Source organism: Vigna angularis, chromosome 11 (assembly GCF_016808095.1).
Source record: "Vigna angularis cultivar LongXiaoDou No.4 chromosome 11, ASM1680809v1, whole genome shotgun sequence".
Lineage (NCBI taxonomy): Eukaryota > Viridiplantae > Streptophyta > Magnoliopsida > Fabales > Fabaceae > Vigna > Vigna angularis.
The window spans coordinates 18,571,576-18,595,787 of NC_068980.1; the positions used below are offsets into that span (position 1 = coordinate 18,571,576).

Consider the following 24,212-nt stretch of genomic DNA (forward strand, 5'->3'; position numbering starts at 1 on the left):
AGCACCATATGTTCACTCAACTCTGCACAAGATCAAACAAATTGCAGTGATTCATATAATTTCATCAACTTTAACTAATTGCTAGAAGATGAAGCAATTTCTGGAGAAATTTTTCCCAGAAGTATACATGAAGATGAAGCAAGAGACCAAGATTAGCAATTTCATAGCCAGCTCCTAATCAATAGAAAATTGAGGCTCGGTGTGGTCCTAACTAGTAAGTATACAATATGTGGACATTATAAAACAGCTTTAATTTTTAATAGAATTATAGAAAAATTAAATACAGATAGCCTTCTACTGTGCTAAGAGAATAGCAATAATAGTCTTCAGCATAACAAAAACTGTTCTCAATTGAACTATTATGTTCAGCGAAACTAATGCAACTATATGCTTATTAGTGTTTAAAACTTTATGTTCATATAAGAATTCCTGGCAGTTTTATTTTTTAACAGATGAGATATTAACGGTGATGTTTTCAGTCAGATTTCACTCAAGATTATAGAAATTCCGACCATGTGTGTAATGTTCGCAAGCACATGTCAGTATATGTGTCAGCAATAACTTAATTATGTTGGTCCCATGCATTTCTCCTCCACAAACTCAACTTAGCCAAAATTGTACAATTATTATTACATTCATTAATGCTGTTGGTTTTGTCCTTCATCACATCACATATAAAACCTTATGCCATCAGAGAAGAATGCAAATTTGATATTGCTAACTAGATTTGAGATATAAATTACTTAAAGATAAGATCAACATTAGACAATTTTCTTCCTAGAAGACAAAATTTAACTAACCAAAATTCAACAGTGACAGATATCACAGTTATAGTGAAATTCAAACCAATGTTGAGTACACAAATCAAAAAGCACTACTTGATTATAAATTATCATGAACCATATATGAAACCTGAATCAATCTCTCTAAGCTTTTACCTGTGTACTAAAGAAGAGGCTATCAATGGCTGTTGGGTTGGCTATAGCAAGTGAAAATGTCCAAAGCAATGGTAAGATAACCACTTATGTTCTGCTGTCTTGTATGATGGCTGCCATGGGAGGTCTCCTCTTTGGCTATGACATTGGAATAGCTGGTGGGGTGACCGCAATGGATCCATTTCTGAAGAAGTTCTTCCACAAAGTGTACCTTCAGAAAGAAGATGCCAAAGTCAGCAACTACTGTGTATTTGATAGCCAACTATTGACCTCTTTTACATCCTCTCTCTATGTTGCTGGCCTTGTTACCACCTTCTTTGCTTCTTATGTCACCAAAGCCTTTGGCCGCAAACCGTCCATTGTGGTAGGCGGCGCCGCCTTCCTGGCCGGTACAGCTCTGGGAGGTGCAGCTTTTAATGTGTTGATGCTCATATTTGGTAGACTTTTGCTTGGAGTTGGGATTGGTTTTGCAAACCAGGTAGCTATCTTTTCCTTCATTTTTCTACACTATTACAAGCATTTCAAATATTGATTACAACTTAAGATTCAATTGGAAACTAGACCTCTATAGAAGATTAAAGCTGCGTAATTTACTTTCCTGAAATTTGGGATCTAGCTTCTCTTTAGCGAGTTCACTTAGACTGTTGAAGACAAAATGAAAATTGATTATGATTTATGATTTTTTTTGTATCTATCTGTAATTTCTGTAGGCTGTTCCTTTGTATCTATCTGAAATGGCACTACCACGACTAAGAGGAGCGATTAGCAATGGCTTCCAGTTAAGCGTTTGCTTTGGTAGTGTGTTTGCTACCTTAGTCAACTATGGAACAGACAAGATTAAAGGTGGGTGGGGTTGGCGTGTGTCCCTAGCCATGGCAGCAGTGCCAGCCTCAGTCCTAACATTTGGTGCACTTTTCCTCCCTGAAACTCCCAACAGCTTAATCCAACGCGGCCATGACCATCAAAAGGCCAAGTTACTACTTCAGCGAATTCGAGGCACAGATGATGTGCAAGAAGAACTTGATGGTCTTATAAAAGCAAGTTCTTCAAAAACAGACGAGAAGCAATCGCTTAAGATAATTTTGAAACGAAGATACAGGCCTCAGCTTGTGATGGCAATAGCTATGCCATTTTTCCAGCAAATGACAGGGATAAACGTCATTGGTTGCTATGCCCCTTTACTTTATAGGACAATGGGGTTAGGAGAAAGTGCATCGCTGTTTTCAGCTGTGATCACGGGAGTTATAGGTACTGCCTCAACATTCATATCCATGTTCATAGTTGATAGACTAGGACGGAGAGCCTTGTTCATGATTGGGGGCATTCAAATGATTGCATCACAGGTTATAGTTGGTGGTATAATGGCCTTTCATCTGAAAGATCATGGTGGATTAAGCAAAGGGTACGCTTTTGTGGTTTTGATTATGATATGCATATATGTTGTTGGGTTTGGCTTGTCATGGGGGCCATTGGGTTGGTTAGTGCCAAGTGAAATTTTTCCTTTGGAAATTAGATCAGTAGGGCAAAGCATCACAGTGGCAGTGAACCTTATCTTCACTTTCACTGTTTCTCAGACTTTTCTGACCATGCTTTGCCACTTCAGGTATGGGATTTTCTTCTTCTTTGGAGGATGGGTGGTGGTGATGACTATATTTGTGTACTATTTTCTGCCAGAGACCAAAAGCCTGCCAATTGAACAGATGGAGAAAGTGTGGCAAGAACATTGGTTTTGGAAGAGAATAGTGACTGAAATCAGTGATAAAGAGCATAATCGTGAGATATCAATATGATACTTCAAGGAAGTTCTAAATCAAATGTTCTACCGATGTTAGCTTAAACATTTGTCTATGTATCAAATGTACTACAAAGCAATAAAATGGTTTTCAGTTTGGAAAGTTAGATTCTAATTATTAAAACAGTTTTCTCCACTCTTAAACTATACCTCTAACTTGACAGAAGAAGTGTTGGCAAGTGACAAAGATCAAATACAAACCTAAAAGTATCAAGTGTTGATAGAATCAAGGTGCTTTTAAAATTCTTGGTACTTTTCCTTAAGAGTAGTTTATGGTAGAAATGATTATTACTTGATATTGGCTTAAATAAGAGATCTACTCTGCTTGCATTTGCAGAGATCTATATGTCTTAATCGGTATATAAGTTGGAAAGTGTTACTATTGATTGCTTCTTCGAAAGTCTGAGTAAACGTTGTATTTCTCATGACAAATACTCCTAATGTACTTTTCCAATCATCTATATTACCACACTAGTCATTTATCTTAGTACCCAACTAGTCGGTAATTATCCGGCCTAGTATAGTATAGGCTGAGTGACATTATTTCCTAAACATACCTTAATATTCGCCTCAGTGCCTTCCATTATGTGTAGCTCGACTCCTCCAAATACCAACTTACTATCCCAACATTCAATAACTAATTCGGCATTGTACTCGTTAAATAATAAAGACTTCCAACTAGGTTTCGATATTTGCTAGCATTTACTCAGTCTCCTCTATCAAACTTCGAAAGCTTTGTACCTGATTCCATGTGTTGAAACCAGATTATAGTTTCAAGATCTCCTTCCCATACACTTCTTCATAATCAACTCACTCCATTGGTTTGTACCCTTTTGCAACAAAGCTCACCCACCTCACGCCAATAGGTTGAAGTTATTTTGGGAGATCAGACAACTTCCACGTGTTGTTAGGTTCCATTGCACCAATCTTCTCATTCATTGCAAGTCGTCACTTCTCATCTCGCACTGTCTATTCAAAGCTCAAGTTCTAGGAATATATCAAAAGACATACATATGTCATCATATCCAATAAAATCCATTTCAATAGTTTTTAAAAATTTATCTATTTTCAGCTACATCAAATCCGAAAATTTCCTTGGAATTAATCACAGGTAATATTATTTTTTTAAAAAGTAAAATTGAATGACAGAAATTTGAAGCAGTAACTAATATTTTTCGAAAAAATGTGAGTGACAGTGTACCATTGGTTCCCTCTAGAAATTCTCTGGCACTGCTTTGTTTTCACCAGATCCTTTCACTGAATCCGAATGAACATTTTTTCTTTTCTTCTTTTGGTCTGCCAGAAAGTGGAAGTTCCAAATTTTGGCCTCATTTTTTTTTTCCGAGAAAACCCTAACCATCCCAATTGGCTCCTGCACTCCAATGACGCGCCGCTGCAGTCGGATTCCCTGATCTCCTGTTAAGATTCTATCGTTATCAATCCGATTTTGTTGGTAATTTCTCACTCTGATTCATTTTCTGTAACTGTTCAAGTTTTGCAATTTGATTTCTTGAGTTTTACATTCATATTGCTCACTAACTCAATTTACTTCAATGTTTTTATGTAAAAGTCAGTACTAAATTTTCTCTGTAGTTCTACTCTCTTTTTTTCACTAATAAATTCATAAATTTAAGTTAATAAAAAATTCGCTGGTGAAAAGTAAAGGAAATAAAAGTATAAATAAGAATAAATTTATCTTTTAAAATTCCACTCTTAAAAAAAAAAACCCGAGGATGTAATGTTTTTTTTTTCTCGGTTTTGTTGTGGCAGTGAAAAGTGTAATAACCTGAAAATGAATCAGAAAGTTAATAGGATATTAAGTTAATGAAATCAAAAATTGTTTTTTTAAAAGCACATTTGAGACATATTTTAGTTCATTAATCCAATTTCATTCTTTCTCTAGAACTCAGCCTTCTTCTTTTCTCAGCCTTTTCTTTACCAAGTTCATCTTCCTTCTCTCTTCCATTTCTCCTTACTGGCTTAGTGCATGTCTGTTTAGGTGGTGCCCAAGCGTTCACAGCGTAGAAGGCTTTATTTCGAACCGATTACTTTCTTCCTTCTCACTGGTAAGTAGTTCTTCCTTTCTCCTACGTTGTCTTGGAACTTAGGGCATACGAATTTACTGGTTGCATGTAACTAGAAACGTTTTTCTTCAAATCTCTGTCAAATTCTAGCTCTAAGAGCTGTTTCCCATCACCAATGTGGTGTTCTATAGGGTTTGGTTGAATTCTTGCTGTGAAGGAACTGTTGAGGTGTCTGTGTGAGCTGTGCTGTTCAACTCTAAGGTAAGGGGAGCTAGAATACTTCTTTAAGTTGCTTGCATGAGGTGTATGTATACTGAATTCTGAATTGGTGCAATGTTTGGAGATGTATTTTGCGTTTTGAGTATGTTGTATTGTATGTGTTGATATGTGAAATCTATGAACTGTGCTGTGATGTTATGAACTGAGTGGATGAGTTTAATTTACTGTAATTGATCAGGTTGGGAATGATTCGGGGTGTGAAGTTTGTTGCAACATTGTTTAGAAAGAAAGCATAGTGATTTGGTAGTGTTTAAGTTATTTTGGAGGAAGTGGGATAGTGAATTTGAGAGTTAAGGGTCTAGGGCTCTTGTAGTCTATGGGGACAATATAGGGAGGTTATTTGTGACTTGTTAGAGTCATCAAACTGGTCAAAACAGGTGCAAAATGGTTGAATTGAATTTGGGTCTCTAAGTTGGGGAAATTGGTGTTTTAGAGTTGAATTCGAGTTGTAACTACTTTAGAATGGTAGTAGGAAGGTCTTAGATCATCTAGGTCTGTTCAACCGTTCGGCATTTCGTTTCCTCTGGACGTTCGTCATCAACCGTTCGGCCTGACAAGTTTACCGTTCGGTCGTGTTTTGTGTTAGTGAACGTTCGGTCTTGGTTTGTGTTAGTGAACGTTCGATTTTGAAGTTATTTTATTCTCATTTGAGCGTTCGGTCTTGGTGACTGATGATTAGCGTTCGGTTTTGGGCGTTCGTTATTGGTGTATGAGTGGTAATTAGCGTGCGGTTTTGAACGTTTGGTCACTTACGTATTAGTGGCATTCGTTCTTGATTTGGCTTTGTTCTCAGTTTTAGCGAGCGTCCATGGTCACCACTCGGTCTTATATTCGGTTTGAATCTTAAGAGTTCGGTCTCTGGAGTAGTGATTTGTGAGCGTTCGGTTTTCTTTGGTTGACCTTTGTGAACGTTCGTTCTTTTCTACTGTTTGCGTTCGGCTTGTATCGGTTGTTTTACCTTACGAACGTTCGGTATGGGCGTTCGTTCATTTTCGTGAACGGTCGTTTGTTTGCGTTATTGACCGAGCGTCCATAAAGTTGGTGGCTACATTTTAAAATTGGTCTAAGCTTTCGACCAAGGGTTCCCATCTCCAGCATCACCATCCAGCATGCACAGAGGAGGAAGCAACCACACGCACAGGGTGTCCACAGTATGAAGAAGAAGACAAGATTGAGGGGCCCTCACCCTATTTTCTCACGGCCAAAAAACTGTAGCTCAGCATGCAAAGAAAAGAGGATCACGGGAGGAATTCTGAACAGATTGGGAGGCTCACGGGTTCTGAGATTTGGCTATAAAAGAAAACAAGCAGCAGAGGGAAAAAAGGGGGGAAAACATCTTTTTTGGGCTTTTGATCACTCCACAGATTCAGAGAATCCTTCTATTTTCCAGTGCTTCCTTTTCACTCATCAAAATCCAGCTCAAACTTCCAGTTCGACCTCACTCTGTTCCTAAAGGAACCATCCCATAGAACCCCTCACCATCGTCCATAGAACCCCTCACCATCGTCCTTTCCCTCATCATTCCGCAACAACATCTTCATCCCTTCAAAAGGGACCTCACAGCCAACGTCCATCATCTTAACACCTGCGATCACAAAAAGTAAAGGAAAAGGGGAGGTCAATCCAAAAGAGGAGGAGGCACATCACTTGAAGAACTGGGGAAGGAACTCGTTGAAAAAAAAAGAAAGCCAGAGAGAGAGGAGGAGACCATCGGAAAGGAGCTCCGAGAGGTAAGTAATGCCTTCCACTCCATGTTTTTCTGATTTTGTTTAATTGACCTTGAATATGCCTCTGTTACGTTGTCTTTGAATATGTCTCTTTGGTTGCTGAGTTTTGCATGTTGCTGTTAAATAGATGCTTAGTGTTGTGAATATTTGTACATGTCTGTTCTTACTGCACGATCATCTTGACGCCCACGGCTATGAAGGCCAACATCCATCTTCATCGTTGCCATACGGCCAATATCATCATTTCCGTTTCCAATACTACATCATCACTTCCGTTTCCAATACTGTTCCAACACTGAACCTTTAACCCTTATACACAACCAACTTCATCACTCTCACATCTAGCACCTCACGGCCATCACCTTTATCTTCATCCTTCTTCATCTTCATTTTTATCTCTAAACACTTATTCCCACAGCCACCTTACAGATTACCAACTTCATCATCTTCTTTATTATCTCACCCAACATCTATCTCCTCACCCCTACGCCCATTGCTACTAGTAACTGCCCATCCTCCGTATTCACTCACTATCACAGCCACCTAAAAACGGCCAACATCTATCTCTTCCCCACAGCTCACGATCAGATCAATATCCTCATCCTGATACCACCTCCAGGATTCATCTTCAACCTATCCTCACCCTCCAATACCTCACGGCCAACACCCGTAACCTCAACAAACCACTTCCTTTTCGCTCCCAACTCCATTGCCTTCAACCCTTCATCCATTACTTTCAGCTCCATACACCGTCTGCAACACCTATAATCTTCATCCCATCTCTTCCTCATCACTCGTAGCCAACCTCATCACTTTCATCTCCAACATTGCTCCACCATTGGACCTTTAACCATTATACACATCAATATCATTATCTTCATCCTGAGACGAGGATGATCGTTTTTCTTTTGGAACAAGAAAGATCAATCCAAGAAAAGAAGAAGAAGAAGAATTTCGTTTGAAGCTGCAAAGGTAAGTTCCTCTATCTAAGCTCTCGGCCTTGTATGATGAGAACGCATGTTTTTTTGGTTACGTGTTTAGGCATGAATGAATGATATTGTTGGATATGAATGTTTGGTGCTCTCTGAATAGCTATGAAAGATGTATGATCACTACCTAATTGTTTGCCTCATTTGTAACTTCACCTGTTAATCAAAACTGCATAAGGTAACAACAGAATATAGGTGTTTTCCCTCAACAAAAAAATATTTCAGTATCCATGTACCCAGAAAACACACAACCTCCCCTTTATTGAGACTGGTGATCACAGCTTATCATTTTCATTCCTCTGCTTTTCGTCTTCATCTCCAACGCCTTATACCACACAACTTAATCTCAATATTGGGTCCCCTCCCTGAATTACCAACCATATTCATTCCAAAACTTCCTTTTCATACCTAACTTCAACTTCACCTGTCAACTGTCAAAAACCCCCAACCATCAGACTCTCACTAGCAATCACGATTCATCCTTCACTTTTGCCAATAATCATAAAGAAGCCGACAATTCACCGTTTCTGTCGTCGGTGACGCTAGCCGTGGAGCTGTCGTGGATGATGAAGAAGTGAACCCTGGCCGGTGCGGTGGCCGAGCTCGCCTGGGAGGCGATTCACGAAGGAAAGTGTCCCCCTCGCGCGCAAGGAGTAGAGGAAGGAGGAGGCTCGATTACATGGCCGGCGACGAGCTCGACGGAGGGCAACGACCCTAGCTTGGTGGCATCTGTAACTCTCGACGGTGAACGGCCGGTTTTGTTCCAGAATGAGAAGGTTTATCTCGCGGGAAGAGAAAGGAGTGAGGACGGAGGCCAAAACTGCTCCGACGATGAAGGTTCGAGTGGCGGCACTGCAGTCCACGCTTCGCGGTGTCCGAGCTTGCCTCACGAACGCATGAAGGGTGCGGCGGTGCTCCCAGCATGGATGATGACGCCGGCGACTTTCTCGGTCGACCACGGGGATGTGCGGCGGGCTGGTCGAAGATGGTGGTCACAGTGGGTGGTGAAGAAGTAGCTCCCGTTCCCATTTGTTTCATGTTTCTGGATGACAAAGAAGACCTTAGTGGTTTCTAGTGGTTTCTTATTGCAAATAACATAAAATAAAATAAAAAAAGGAAAGAGAAAAAAAGAGGAAGAAGAAGAATTGGACCGAACACACATCTCAGAATACACCTCCAAATTTCATTTCTACACCACTCGGACATATACAAAATTAAAAAAAAAGGACATTGGCCCAAACAAAGGAGCTTAAAATTTTACTCCGCACATCACTCCTGGTTTTATCTTTACATCCCTGATTTGTGTTTCTCTTGTTTTATTGTTAGGCTTTTGTTTCTTTATTATTATTTGTTTGGTTATTTAGTTTTTTACTGATGTGACCCCTTTGTAAGATACCTCCACCCCTTTGTTTTAGTGAATTTGTTCATTTCGTTTTATTTCAAAAAAAAAAAAATAATAAAAAATATACAAAACTTTAAAAAACATTTAATATAATAAATCTCGGTATGAGTACTCGTGCGATCGTACGCATCAGCCTAGTACTTATTGCCCAAATATAAAATAAATAAAAAGCCGTGTGAGTGCTCGTGCGATCGTACGCATCAGCCTAGTACTCATTACGCAAAACAATAAGAGAAAAAAAAGCCGTGTGAGTGCTCGTGCGATCGTACGCATCAGCCTAGTACTCATTACGCAAAAAAATATGTTTCAAAGGTTTAGGCACATGTGTGATCGCACGCATCGTCCTTGTGCTAAAAAACCTTTTCTCTTTTCTAAAATTAAAAATCCAAAAAAATATGTTTTAAAGGTTTAGGCACATGTGTGATCGCACGCATCGTCCTTGTGCTAAAAACATCTTCATTCTCCTAAAAAAAAATATATACCAAAAAAATATAAAATCTTCAAAAACCAAAAACATCAACATTTTCAAACAACAAACAATATCGCCTTGCCTGCAGAACTACGTGATCCTTGATTCTCCATCAAAAGTGGAGATACGTAGGAGCAAGGCCAGTCCTTGTCAGGCTCATTCTCCCAAAAATCCAAATTATCCATAACAAATTTTCAAACAGTTTTCAAACAATTTTTCAAACAATTTTCTCAAGCAGTTTTCAAAAGAACTACGTAACCCTGATTTCTCATTCTGCATGAGAATACGTAGGAGCAAGGTCAATCCTTGTCGGGCCCAAAAAGCTAAAAAATATTGTTTGTTTTCTTTAGCGTTTTATTTTAAGGGGAAGTTAAACACTTTGAAACCACATCCACATTCGCACATTTAGTTAAAGGTACTGCCTTATGGCAGGCGTTGTAGGGTGCTAATACCTTCCCTACACGTAACCGACTCCCGAACCAAGAATCTGGTTCAATTTGACTATGCCTTATCATTTTATGGTTTTTCCGTAGTTTTCCAGAATAAACTATGGTGGCGACTCCAAAATCTCTTTTCAATATCTCTTCTTTTATTGGATCGTCGTCCCGTCGCGATTCCGGTTGCGACAGATGGCGACTCCACTGGGGATTAAGAGAGTCAGGCCATTTAATTAGATGTGCGAATTCAATGTGGTTTTTCTTTGTGTTTTTCTTCCCTTTCTTTTTCTTTATCTTTGTTGGATATTTGTCATTATTGTATATATGTTCTTTTGATTATATTGAACCCTAGGGTAGAAAACATGTTATATCTGCCTGGGAATCTTCTGGTTGTTTTGCAGGTGAGGGTTTGGGGTGTACAATTGCATTCTCCCTTCACAAACACACATCATATGCATATCATGAGTGAGGCCCTATACCCAGGTCTGAGCGCAACTTAGAAATAGAGGGGTTGTGTAGCGGTGTCACTCTGGGATGTACTTCCTGTTTGGCTATCGTGAGAACCCCAGCCAGAGTCTATTCTTTTCATTTGTGTCTCCACATCTAGTTGATTACTCTGACTGTTGTGGAGAAACAGTGAAAAGAGCCATAGCTCTGGTGGCCTGATTTAAGCATTAGGAAGCTATCCTTGTGAGTGCATATATTTGGCCTTAGAACTTTTGTCATTCAACCTTTGATAAGGCACAAAAGGGAGAAATGTGTTTTCCTATAACCCTCATGTTCGCTTAATAAAAATCACGCACCGCGTACATATCATCATATCTCTTTATCTTTTTTTTCTTTCTTTCTTTTGCTTTTTCCTTTTTCTTCGCTTATTGTTTTTCTTCATAGTCTTGTCACATTTTGTGAATTCTAGTCAAAAATTATAAAGTTTTGATTAAGGCCCTTAAGCTAAAGATGGGAATTAACATGGAATTTTGAGTCAAGAGGTATTCGAGTTCATACATTTTGACAAAAAATGCACATCGAGTAAAGGAGGATAATATTGGTGGGGTATAAGAATTTGTTGAGTCTGTTAGAGGTGGAGGTCCAAACATCAGCAATTACTACTCTAGCCCAGTACTATGATCCACCACTAAGGTGCTTCACTTTCCAAGATTTCCAACTAGTTCCACCAGTGGAAGAATTCGAGCAAGTCTTAAATGTGGAAAAAGCTACATACAACTACCTTGAGCAGTATATCCCTATCTTACAGTTAGCAAGGATCAGGAAAGTACACCCAATGAAATTGGAAAGCGAGTTCACAATCAAGGGCAAAGTGAGGGGCCTTCCTCAAAGATACTTATAGGAATACCTACATCATTTGGCTTAAGAGGAAAATTGGGAAATGTTTACGGATGTATTAGCTCTTCTCCTCTATGGTGTCATGCTTTCTCCTAAATGTCAAAAACCTCGTCGATTATGCCGCTATGAATGCATTTGTGGGAGACAAAGAGCGCTGTGAGAATCCAGTCAGTGCCATCCTGGCTGAGTTTGATGGGACCCTTAATCGTTGTTACGAACTTAAGGGGGAAAGATGTTATGTTGTCTACCAGTATTGTATATGTGGTTCATTTCCCGAGACGCCTTAAATTCCCCGTATCCCACAGACGAGCTATTACAGAGTAAACCAAATGAGAAAGGAGCAAATGAATGGGCGCAACTTTGTGCAAGTTTAAACGAAGAACAAGTTAAATGGTGTGTCCCTTGGCAGCGTAGATCGCAGATGATATATCATTGCGGGGGCTAAAAATGAGCTTGGAAGAGTCTCCAATAAATTATAGAGATGAACCAACCACAAGGCACGCAGAAACGCTCGTCACACATGCAGTGCCAAGTGAACGTTCGTCCAGCTCTCTGAAGACGACGCTCGTCCTGGAGCAGAAGAAGACGCTCGTTTTAAAGAGGACGCTCGTCCAGATGACGTGAGAAGAGGACGTTCGTCCATGACGCTGAGGACAATCGTCCAGGCAGAAATGGACGCTCGGCCAGGATAGAAGAGGGCGTTCGTCCAGTGGGATAAGAGGGCGCTCGTCCAAGATTTCGGACGCTCGTCCAGGACGTTTAGAGAGGACGATCTTCCAGGCAGTAGAGAACGCTCGTCCAGAGAGTTAAGAGGACGCTCGTCCAGTGGATAAGAGGGCGCTCGTCCAAGATTTCAGTGGACGCTCGTCCACTTTTGATTTTTCTATGGGCGCTTTAGTCCAGAAATTCGAAGGGTTTACTGTCTTTGGTTCTTTGGAGGTGCATCTCACTTAGAGGAGAGTTTGGAGGGCTGCTAGGGCTCGTGGGAACACTCCCTTCTTCCTATTGGATTCTTCATCTTCTTCCATGGTCATTTTATCTTGTGAGGAATGAACTTTTGGTGAAATGTTTCATCAAGTTAAAGACACTTGGGGGCAATGTTGTTCGCTTCAAGGGAGACCCAAGATTAGGGACTATTAATGGAAGTTTCCCTTAGCCAATGGATCGCAGAAAGGGTTAAGACAATCAAGTTGTAATTCACATTAATTTCCCCTACCTAATTTGTGAGAAGAAATTTCAAAATAAGGAGCAGTGGATAGAAGCAGCAGTGACAAAACTAGAAGGAATGTTGCCATTCAGCTAAAAGGGGACGTAAAGATTGATGAGTCAGATGAAGGAATATGTCGTTGAAGAAGGACAAGTCACTCACAATTAGCTTTCCTCATCAATGAAGTCATTGAAAATGTTCCTAAGCTATTAGCTGATGCTGGGTCTGTAATGTCAATCATCAACCCGCCTAAGGGGATTGAAACATTCCTCAATTGCTGCGAGAAACTGATCAGACAAATGAAGAATGTGATGACTAAAGCTTGCGATGGTTGACCAAGAATTCTTATGTCTAGCATTTTGGGGATTTCAGAATGATGAACCACCTTATTGACTCTGTTTCGTGTTAATTTCCAAAATTATACCGGGGCAAATATTTTCACACCTTTATAGTTTCTGACTAGAGAATTTGAACTATGTTTTCTTTTCTTTTCTTTTCCTTTTTATTTTTATTTTTCTTTTTTCTTAATTTGTTTCACACAAAAAATAATGCAGTTAAACATCTAAGACACCCTAAAGGACACGAACCAGTGGCAAAATCATGGAGAACCAAGTAGAAGTTCAAAAGGGAATGAGAGCCGATATCCGACAGCTGAAGGAACAAATGAGACAGGTCCTAAAGACCCTGGATGCCTTACAAAGTCCTGGATGTTTATGCACACAACGATCACAACAAGGAGTTCCAGAAGCACGAACTTTCCCTTCCTATGGTCTTCCCCCCGAATTATACTCTACCCTCAGGAGTGGACTCGAGACATCTTGACACTCAAAAGGCCGAAGGTAATGCAGTTGAAGTAGGAGACGAGCCTGGGGCATGATGATGAAAAAACAACCTGAGACGAAGTCTCCATCTTGTGTCATTACACCAGTAAATTTTAAGGATGATAAGAGCAGATTAGAAGTCCTTGAGAAGAGGTTGAGAGCCATAGAGGGTGAAGGAAGTTTTGAATTTGGAGACGCTAAAAAACTACGTTTAGTTCCTGATGTGGTGATACCTCCAAAGTTCAGGCTGCCAGAGTTCGAGAAGTATCGGGGAAATACTTGCCCGAGGGGCCCTATAAGCATGTACTGCATGAAAATGGCAGCTTATTCCCGCAATGAAAAAACTTTTGATGCACTTCTTCCAAGAAAGTTTAACTGACGAGGCTCTAACTTGGCACATGCGCTTAGATACTACTCACATCTACTCATGGAAGCGTCTGGTTGAGACATTCCTAAGGCAGTATGGATATGATAAAGATTTGACACCTGACAGAGCACAATTGCAGAACATGGTGAAGAAAGAATCTGAATCATTCAGAGAATATGCCCAAAGGTGGAGAGAGATAGCTGCTCAAGTAGAACCGCGTCTGAACGACAAGGAGATGACTACCACATTTTCGAGTACTCTGCAACCACCATTTTATGAGCACATGTTAAGCATCTCAGTCTCCTCAAGTTTTACTGACATAGTAGTAATTGGAGAGAGGGTTGAGAGTGGCATAAGAAATGGAAAATTTGCACTAGGCCCAGAGCTAGTAGCAAGTTTAAATGAGTATGATCCTAGACGTGAGAAAGGCAAAGAACGAAGAGCTAATTCACATTTTATTGCCTGTCCTCAAATGTCGCATTCCTATGGGTCTAGTCGAGCAACTGAACGAAGAAATTACAATCGTGATGAGAAGGTCGTCAACTTCACTCCTATCCCCATGACCTATACAGAGCTACTACCAGATCTTCTCCGCAGAAACCTCATAAAGATTTGTCCAACTAGGCCTATACGACCTCCGTATCCAAGGAGCTATGACATAAATGCCAGGTGTGATTATCATGGAGGGGCGTGTGGACATTCAACTGAAGCATGCAAGGCTCTAAAACGTAAAGTGCAATCTTTGATTGATTCAGGATGTTTAAAGTTTGAAGAAAGTTAATCCAGCACTGTGGCAAGACGTAAGTTCACCTCTACAAATGCCATGGACGAGTGAAGATGACTCTCGGATTATTTGGGAAAGCATAAGTTATTGTAAAAGTCGGAACTGATGTTGTTTTGCTCGAGCTTTAATGAGGTTTATGCTCATTGATGTCACGCTTTCATCCATGAACTGTTAATGTAAACTTTCATTACTTGGTATCTCCAAGGTTTACTGGAAATCGTATCCTAATAGGGTGTCAAAAAAAAAAATAATTAATAACAAAAAAAAAATTGAAGAAATCCTGAGTCATTTGTCTTCTTGCAGATTGTCAAACTCTTGTTTTTCGAAAATAGAAAAAATAATCAAAGGCAAAGTTATAGTGTCATACTCTTCCAAGGTCAAATGTCTAATAAACAATAACAATTTGATGCTTTCTCTCGAGACGTTTGTGCGCATGGTGCTTGAAAAATATCACCCTTCAAAAATAGAAGATTCCTCCCAACAATATTGCCAATGCCCTAGGTAACAAAGTAAACCTTTACCCCGGGGCAAATTGGTTTGGCCAGAAGTTTCCTCGCTTGCGCTAGTAGGTTGATCCTTAAACCCATTGAAAAAAAGGGGAGAATAGGTCACTTAGATTCAGAAACCCGAAAGGGTGATATAAAAAAAAAAGGGGGGGGGGGGGGGGGGGGGAAGTGAGAGATGAAAATGAATAATGTCTCAGGAAGAGAGGATTTCCTTGCCAACTAGCCTGAAGCATACAAAAATATCGAACCCATTTGGGGCCATCCTTTTAGCTTTCCCTTTTTCATACCCACTACTTCTTCCAAACAGAGCCCCATGCAAAAAAAAAAAAAAAAAAAAAAAAAAAACTGGGGCAGCTTTGCGGATCTTACTTGAGTTTTTGTACAAATTATCGTGGATTCATCATCATATTCATTACACCAAATCGGGGAAACGTTTTAGGTACCTCGTGTTTCGCTTCGGCACTCGTCTACTTTACAGAACGTATGAGGTGACATTAGCGTGACTATCCCGTTTTCTCCCAAACCATTCTAACAACTCCCATTTTTCACTTGCGAGTCTCTTCAAGCATGCGTACGTTGATGTCTCGGGAGAAAAATTCAAAATGTAATCCCAAAGTTAGACCTCGGATATGTGACATTCCTCACTTTTCTAAGCTTTGAAAATAATTACTAATTTGATGACTGCAAGTAAGACAATTAACTCGAAAAAAAAGAGGAAGTCGTTTTTGAAAGCTTTTGCTTGAGTCCGATTTCATTGCACAAAAAAAAATTTTCAAAAAAAAAGGGAGTCATCAAAATTTCAAATTGTTCAAATTGTTTTACGAGTTCATTGTTCCTCTCTTCCCATTTCTGCTTTGTCTCATATGCATAATGATTTCAAAATTTTGTTTTTCATGCTCATGATGTTCGCTTTGGATCTCATTTCATTCGAAGTCTTTTTTCCATATTTTCTTTGTAAATAATTTATTTTCTGTTGAACCCGGTTTTCCATTATTTCGTTTAAATTAGAAATTTTTGTTTAGACTGAAGAAAAAAAAAACCATAAAAATCTAATTTCATTTCATCATCGGAGCAGGAAATTACAGTAAAGGTCGGATATACTCATGCGATCTTGGCATCATGATAAGTAAAATACAAAATGCATAAAAAAGAAAAAAAGCAGATATAACAAAGAAGTGCAAGGTCACAAATTCAAATAAAAAACAAAAAAAGAGCAGAAAATAAACAAAAGCAAATAAACAATGTTCGGGGTTCGATCACTGGTGATCGTTAAGTTACAGGCCTTGAAAATAAAAAATAAAAAAAAGCATTCAGCGAAAAAATTCCCGAGCTGGTTGCGGTGGTCTGAGGGAGAGCTCCGTCGAGGGAGCTCTGGTCCGGAATGTGAGAAGCATGGGTGGAGGGATTTGTCGTTCGTCCCTATCGTCGTCAATGATGATCGGAACGGGGAACAAGTCCAACAGCCTCGGCGCCCTCATGATCACCCAGTCGTATTCTTTCCAAAAAAAAATAAAACAAAAAGAAAATTTGTGTCAATAATAAGATAAGGAGAAATTTTCAAAAAAAAAAAAAAAAAAAAAAGATGGAGGTGATCAGGGTGCTTACCATACATGTATAGCGGCAGTTGTGAAAACTGAGTGCCAGTAGGGTCTATCTCCGCTTGCCAGCGCCTGACCCGATTGCCGTGGTTGTTAAACCAGCAGTGCACATTGTATTCACTGGCTTCTCCGAAAGCCCTTAGTCGAGATGCAATCTCAACGACTTGGGCTCTGCTAGGATGTGTGACCCCGTAATTGTAGATGTGGGTCATCATTTTGACCTGATCGTCAGTAGGTCTCCACCGCTGACCGGTGTATCTCTCCATCTCCATCTCGCTCATCTTTCCTCTCTAAGTTTTCTAAAAAAAAAAATAAATAATAAAAAAAAAGAACAAAAACATAATAGAAGCATAAAACAAAAGTTTTTTTCAGTGTTTTCTTTATGTGTTTTTGTTTCCTTTTAAGTTTATCTTGTCCGGTCGGTCTTTGTTATTTCAGTGTCTGGTCTCGGATCTGTTTCACGGTCCTTGCAAGAGGGTCCTAAACGGATCTATGTCCTTTTGTCCTTGTCCATTTGTCCATGTCCGGTTCATACAATTAAAATTCTCTTTTTAAGTTTTCTGTTTTTATGGGGTACGTGGCGTTGTTCTACCCGATTGTCTCTGCCATACCTTCAATCGAAGGGAGATTAACGTCTGGTTTCCAGCCTATATACCCCTTAAGTTTAAGACAGTTGTGTTTTTAAGTGTTTTAAGTTTTTAAATTTTAAAAAAAAAAGAGGAAGAAAGAAGACTCAGAAAGAAAAGCAAAGAAGAGCAAGACGGAAATAAAAGCAGACAAAGCGGAAAGCAGAAGAAAATAAAGAGCTTGCAGGAAAGGAAAGCAGAAAAGAAAAAACAGAAAAGGGAACAAGAAAGGAAGGCAGATGCAGAAAGCTAGAGAGTAAAAAATAAACCAGAAATCGTAAAGGAAAAGAAAAACGAAAAAGGAAAGATCGAAAAAACAGAAAAGCAGAGAAGGAAGGATGGAAGGAAGAAAAACAAAGACTTAAAGGAAAGAAAGAAGATCAAAGAGCTCAGAAGACTTACCTGGAAGTGGAAGGGCTTACAGAAGCTCGTCGCAGCACTGGGACGCCTCCGAAAGCACACGGGGCCAGAGGCTCCTCGCAGAAATCCAGACGCTCAAGAAAGAGAAGGATAGAGAGAGAGCGAGATCGGGAAAATGCCGCTCAGACGCCGAAGGGGTACCCGTTTTATAGCCGAGCAAATCCACTGTGGCTACAGTTCCGGTCACTGCAACCGTCTGGTGTCGGTCTGATTTCTTTCTGAGTTCAAGAAAATAAAAAATAAAAAAAAATTGAAAATTTGAAAACGGGTAGGGTTTTGTTGGGTCGATCCGGCCCAATACAAGACTTCTTAGATGATCCGATTTCACCAAAAAAATAATAAACCAAAAAAATAAAAAAATGATAAATGGAAATTTTTTCCAAAAAAAATAATAATTGGAGTGTTGTAAAATTTGAAGTGTTCAAAATTGTTCTTCATTTGCTTGATAAAGGACATTTTTCAGGTTCATTGGGCCTCATTACCATGTTAGCCTTCTTTGAACCCAATTCTTTCTGAAATATAAATTTGAGTGAAGAATTATTTTGGCATGTTGGTAATTTCACATCACACCATTTTGTTTGATTTTTATTCCTTCTTCTTCTGCATTTTGAATAAATCTAAAAAAGAAAAAAAAGAAAGGAAAAAAGAAGCGAACAGTGCTCAAGCCCATTAGGCCCAATGGCCTTCGTGGTTTTTTCTCGAGCCTACTTCTTTTGAAAATATGTCAAAAATATTTTGTTTTCACATTTTTGCTGTTGAATGATGTTTTGTACTTTTGTTCAAATTCTCTTGTGTGATTTTCTTTGAATTTGTAACAAAAAATCTCAGAATGAAAGATGAACAGTTTTTGAGCCCATTAGGCCCTTTGTCATATGTGGTTTCTCCTGAACCAATGCATCTGAATTTCTGAAAAAATAAAAATCCTTGTTTATGTAGATTTTGTGTTTTCAATTCATAATTTCCCTTTCCATTTGTGTGAACAAGTATTTGTGCAAAAAATAAAAAAATAATGGAATTCAGACCTTTGTCTGAAGATTTTGTCATGGTTGTAAAAGAGGAATAGTGTTGGGCCCATTGAGTCTAGTGGTGTTGCAAATTTGTCTTTACTCCAATCTTGTGAAATCCTTTCATAACACAAAATTAAAAAGAATGAATTTCTTTTAGCTTGTTCCGTAAACTTTGAAAAAAAAATGTTTTCTTGGTCATCTTCTTGTGTCAAGTTCACACGGCTCAGGTCATCTGATCTATTGGGTCAATGCGCCTGGTAAGTCCAACTTCCTTTTGTTACTTCTCCTCAGGTTTTCAAACGTTTTTTGGCCCAACTCGGCCCATTACATGCATATTTCAAATTAATTTCTATTTCTAAAAGATAAAAAACACAAAAACTTTTTTCTAATATGTTTAATGTTTTTTTACATTATGTAAATGAATAAAACAAAAAAAAAACATTTTTATTTTCCAAACGTTTTTTTTCTCTCTCTAAATCAAATTTTCTCATATCATTTTTGCATTGCTCACCAAGCCCAGTTTTCACACTGGCCCCCAAGCCCAGTTTTCATACTGGCCGCCAGACCTAATTTTCGCTAAAGCAACAAAAAATTTGTTTTTCAACTAGTATCATCATTTTCATTTCATATCACTTTTCTTCATGCATAAAACCAAAAAAAAATACGCAAAAGTTGAGTCAATTATTTTCGATGCAAATCATCCATTTTATGAGATTTAAAAAAAAAATAATAAAATAAGTATAATGGATGTCATAATCTCCTGGAATCAAATGATCAAATCACATATTCTTAAGAGATATTTGTGTGTGCATCGCTTGAAAACATCATCCTTTAGCCCTCACTATACCAAGAGATTGGCCCAATCATGTTCTTGAGCCCAAATAATAAACACCAAGTTTTACTCCGGAGCAGATTTTCCGTTACCTCCACTGCTTTCATTTGGGAGATCCTGGAATCCGTAAAGAAAAAAAAAATGAAAAAAAATGAAAAAGAATGAAAAATGACTCTGTTGAGATCATTTAGTCTTTATCTCTTAATTGATCTTTTGAAAATAAAACAACCAAAATTTGAAATGATGTGTGGCCATTTTTCTCCATCCAAAAAAAAAAAACAAACAAAAATATATCCTTTGATACCAAATTTGAGCCAATAAGAAATTTTCTTTTCAAAATTTTACCCAAACAAGAGTTACCATCACAGTAGAAGTCGACTCAAATTGCAAGAAGAACACACTTAGTGATCAAATGAAGAGAATTCAGCAAAAGCAAAGCAAAAATTAAAAAGAGTCACAAAGTGATGACAAACAAAGAGTGAAGTTTGCAAATTAGCAAGGGAAGTCAAAACAGATTTGACAAATAGTTGATACAAGTGTAGATGATAACTCCTGTTTTTCAAAAATACCCACAAATTTTTGGGCCTTTATATCCTTTCCTTCAATACCCCTTAGCCCAAGCCACATTACAAGCCCAATAAAAGTCCACACAGATTGAATAATGGTTGCTTAAATTTTCATAAAGCTTAATTTTGAGGCAAGACAAAATGACTAACAATGCAATTAAAAAAATGATGAAAAAAAAAGAAAAATGTCCTCGGAAGAAGGGAACTCCCTGTTAATCAAGATTATACAAAGGAAAATCAAGCCAATTGGGGCAATCTTTTCAAGCCAATCCTTTCCATATCCATCACAAATTCATGAACACATTCAAATCCCATTCAAACTCTTCCCCCAATTCCCAAACTAGGGGACAATTTTGGGCAACTTTATTTCATGTGTTTTGGCCCTTCCAAGATATGGTCAACTTTGTTAGTCTCACATTTGTTTCATCTGTATATTCAAAGTTCGTACCAAGACCGAGGCATCCCTTGTTGGGCCTCTCAGATTTGTCTGCACTGAAACTCATGGATCCACCCTCAAAACAGGGGCAGACACTTTAGGGCTTTGTATGATTTTGAGTCCATCTTATCATTCGTAAACCCAGAGTGGGGGGAAACTTCTTTTTGAACCTCGCTTAATTGACTCATACCCAAAACCAAGGCGTGTCTTTCATATGCTTCGGCCCATTCAGAGTATTGAGCAACTTTGTTAAATCTCAAATTTTTTCATCTGAATATTCAAAGCTCATATAAAGACTGGGGCATCCCTTGTTGGGCCTTGCATGATCTTGGTTCGCCCCGAACTTCAAAAGTCTAAAACCACCAAAATTGGGGCAATTTGCAAATCACACATGATATTCTCACTCCCTGATTCCTGACTTATTCCCTCTCATTTCAGATACATGTGTCCATACCAATACTTCTACCATGTTCCAGAGCAGCTTCTGGGTATCTACTACCTCACATTGGCCTTTGTAGCCGTTTTAAGGAGTAAGAGGCTCAAGTAGCCATCCCGGTACTCTCCAAATCCTTCCAATCATCCTCCACATATTTTTCCAACCCCTGATATCAAGCATGTACACACTAGTATCTCGTCAAGAAATGCATAGCACACAAGCTTCATTTTGAACAATTGACTTTAGAATTGGACATCCATTGAAAGGAAATTGGAGATCTAGATCATCATAAATCGGATGATTTCAAAGGAAACAAATTGACTAAAAAAAATGTCATAGTTTCATAATCTACCCATACATCATGTACATATTTTCATCAAACTTTGAATTTGCCTCCATGTATATTCATCAAATTTCCTTCCTTCAAAAAGACAAAATTCAACATGCATCAAAGTTTTCTTCTCCAAATTTCAAAATTTACATCAACCAAGTTTCTCTTGCACATCAAGATTTCAAATCCTTGTACAAAAATGCAACACCTTGTTTCTTAATTTCAAAATTTTCCAAAAAAAAAAAATCAAAATCAAAAAAAATTTCAACATCTCAAAATTTCAACCAATTCCAAATTTCAAATTCAAAACAATCAAACATTTTTCTCTCTGCCATTTTATCTCGGCCATCTGCAAGATAATGGTCGGAACCTTTTGTTCTCCCATTTTATCTCGGCCATCTGCTAGATAATGGTCGAGCGCACTTTTCTTTTGTTTTATCTCGGTCATCTGCTAGATAATGGTCGAAAGCACTTTTCAATTTTGTTTTATCTCGGCCATCTGCTAGATAATGGTCGAGCGCACTTTTCAGTTTTGTTTTACCTCGGCCATCTGCTAGATAATGGTCGATCGCACTTTTTTCAATTCCATTTTATCTCGGCCATCTGCTAGATAATGGTCGAAAGCACCTTTTGTTCTGTTTTTTTATCTCGACCATCTGCAAGATAATGGTCGAAAGCACCTTTTGTTCTGTTTTTTTATCCCGGCCATCTGCTAGATAATGGTCGAAAGCACCTTTTGTTCTGTTTTTTTATCCCGGCCATCTGCAAGATAATGGTCGAAAGCACCTTTTGTTTTGTTTTATCTCGGCCATCTGCAAGATAATGGTCGAAACCACCTTTTTGTTCTGTTTTATCTCGGCCATCTGCTAGGTAATGGTCGAAAGCACTTTTCTCTTGTTTTATCTCGGCCATCTGCTAGATAATGGTCGAAAGCACTTTTGAATTTTGGTGTCTCGGCCCTCTGTAAGACAATGGTCGAGCCCATTTTTTTTAACTTTTTTCAAACGACCCTCTGCATGGCAATGGTCAAATCAAATTTTACTTTTTCAAAACGATCCTCTGCATGGCAATGGTCGAACCCAATCAAAGTCAATTTTCTCATTCACTTAATCTCTTTCAAAAAAACAAAAAAAAAAACAAAAAAAAAAAACAATTTTCAAAAAAATGAAAAAATTCCCTGTTTGTTCCTGATTTTTTTTCATTGAAAATTCTCTGTTTTTCCTTGTGTATTTTGAACTCCGAACGAAATTAGTATTTCTATCTTTACTTATCTTTTACTCTGATAATATGAAAACATTGTTTATCATATGATCTAGTAAAATCTAAGTAAAGAGGGGCAGCTGTCAACACTCAATTTCGTCCGGATTGACTAAATAATTTTGTTTTATTGTATTCTCCTCATAAAAAGAAAAATTGAAAAAAAATGTATATAAAAAAAAAAAAAAAAGATGAAAACGTTCGTCCAAACAGTGACCGTTCGGTTCTCCCCACTGTTGCTGAAATCGTTCGTCCTTCCCCACTGTTACTGTGGCCGCTCGTCCAAACAGTGACCGTTCGTCCTTCCCCATTGTTGCTGAAACCGTTCGTCCTTCCCCACTGTTACTGTGGCCGCTCGTCCAAACAGTGACCGTTCGTCCTTCCCCATTGTTGCTGTGACCGTTCGTCCTCACCCACTGTTTCTGCGACCGTTCGCCCAGAAGCGACTGCTTGAGCGTTCGGTCTTTCACTAGTCGGTCGTTCGGCAATGTGTTAATTTAGCACGTTCGTCCTCTGTTTCGAGCTGCTTGTCCTCGCCTTTACGCGAACGTTCGTCCTCTGTTTCGAACTGCTCGTCCTCGCCTTTGTGCGAACGTTCGTCCTCTGTTTGCAACCGTTCGTCCTATGCCTATTGCGAACGTTCGTCCTCATCTTAAAGCGTTCGTCTAGGTCTGTTCAACCGTTCGGCATTTCGTTTCCTCTGGACGTTCGTCATCAACCGTTCGGCCTGACAAGTTTACCGTTCGGTCGTGTTTTGTGTTAGTGAACGTTCGGTCTTGGTTTGTGTTAGTGAACGTTCGGTTTTGAAGTTATTTTATTCTCATTTGAGCGTTCGGTCTTGGTGACTGATGATTAGCGTTCGGTTTTGGGCGTTCGTTATTGGTGTATGAGTGGTAATTAGCGTGCGGTTTTGAACGTTTGGTCACTTACGTATTAGTGGCATTCGTTCTTGATTTGGCTTTGTTCTCAGTTTTAGCGAGCGTCCATGGTCACCACTCGGTCTTATATTCGGTTTGAATCTTAAGAGTTCGGTCTCTGGAGTAGTGATTTGTGAGCGTTCGGTTTTCTTTGGTTGACCTTTGTGAACGTTCGTTCTTTTCTACTGTTTGCGTTCGGCTTGTATCGGTTGTTTTACCTTACGAACGTTCGGTATGGGCGTTCGTTCATTTTCGTGAACGGTCGTTTGTTTGCGTTATTGACCGAGCGTCCATAAAGTTGGTGGCTACATTTTAATATTGGTCTAAGCTTTCCACCAAGGGTTCCCATCTCCAGCATCACCATCCAGCATGCACAGAGGAGGAAGCAACCATACGCACAAGGTGTCCACAGTATGAAGAAGAAGACAAGATTGAGGGGCCCTCACCCTATTTTCTCACGGCCAAAAAACTGTAGCTCAGCATGCAAAGAAAAGAGGATCACGGGAGGAATTCTGAATAGATTGGGAGGCTCACGGGTTCTGAGATTTGGCTATAAAAGAAAACAAGCAGCAGAGGGAAAAAAGGGGGGAAAACATCTTTTTTGGGCTTTTGATCACTCCACAGATTCAGAGAATCCTTCTATTTTCCAGTGCTTCCTTTTCACTCATCAAAATCCAGCTCAAACTTCCAGTTCGACCTCACT

At 39.0% G+C, this 24,212-nt stretch overlaps 1 long non-coding RNA gene across 1 annotated transcript; it reads right to left on the minus strand.

Moving 5' to 3' along the window:
- Positions 1–761: 761 nt before the first annotated feature.
- LOC128194779 (uncharacterized) lies at positions 762–4,295 on the minus strand. Its single transcript, XR_008246144.1, has 2 exons — positions 3,929–4,295; positions 762–3,714 (listed from the first exon to the last, which is right to left on the minus strand). It is a non-coding gene; the product is annotated as an uncharacterized LOC128194779 (long non-coding RNA).
- Positions 4,296–24,212: the final 19,917 nt, after the last annotated feature.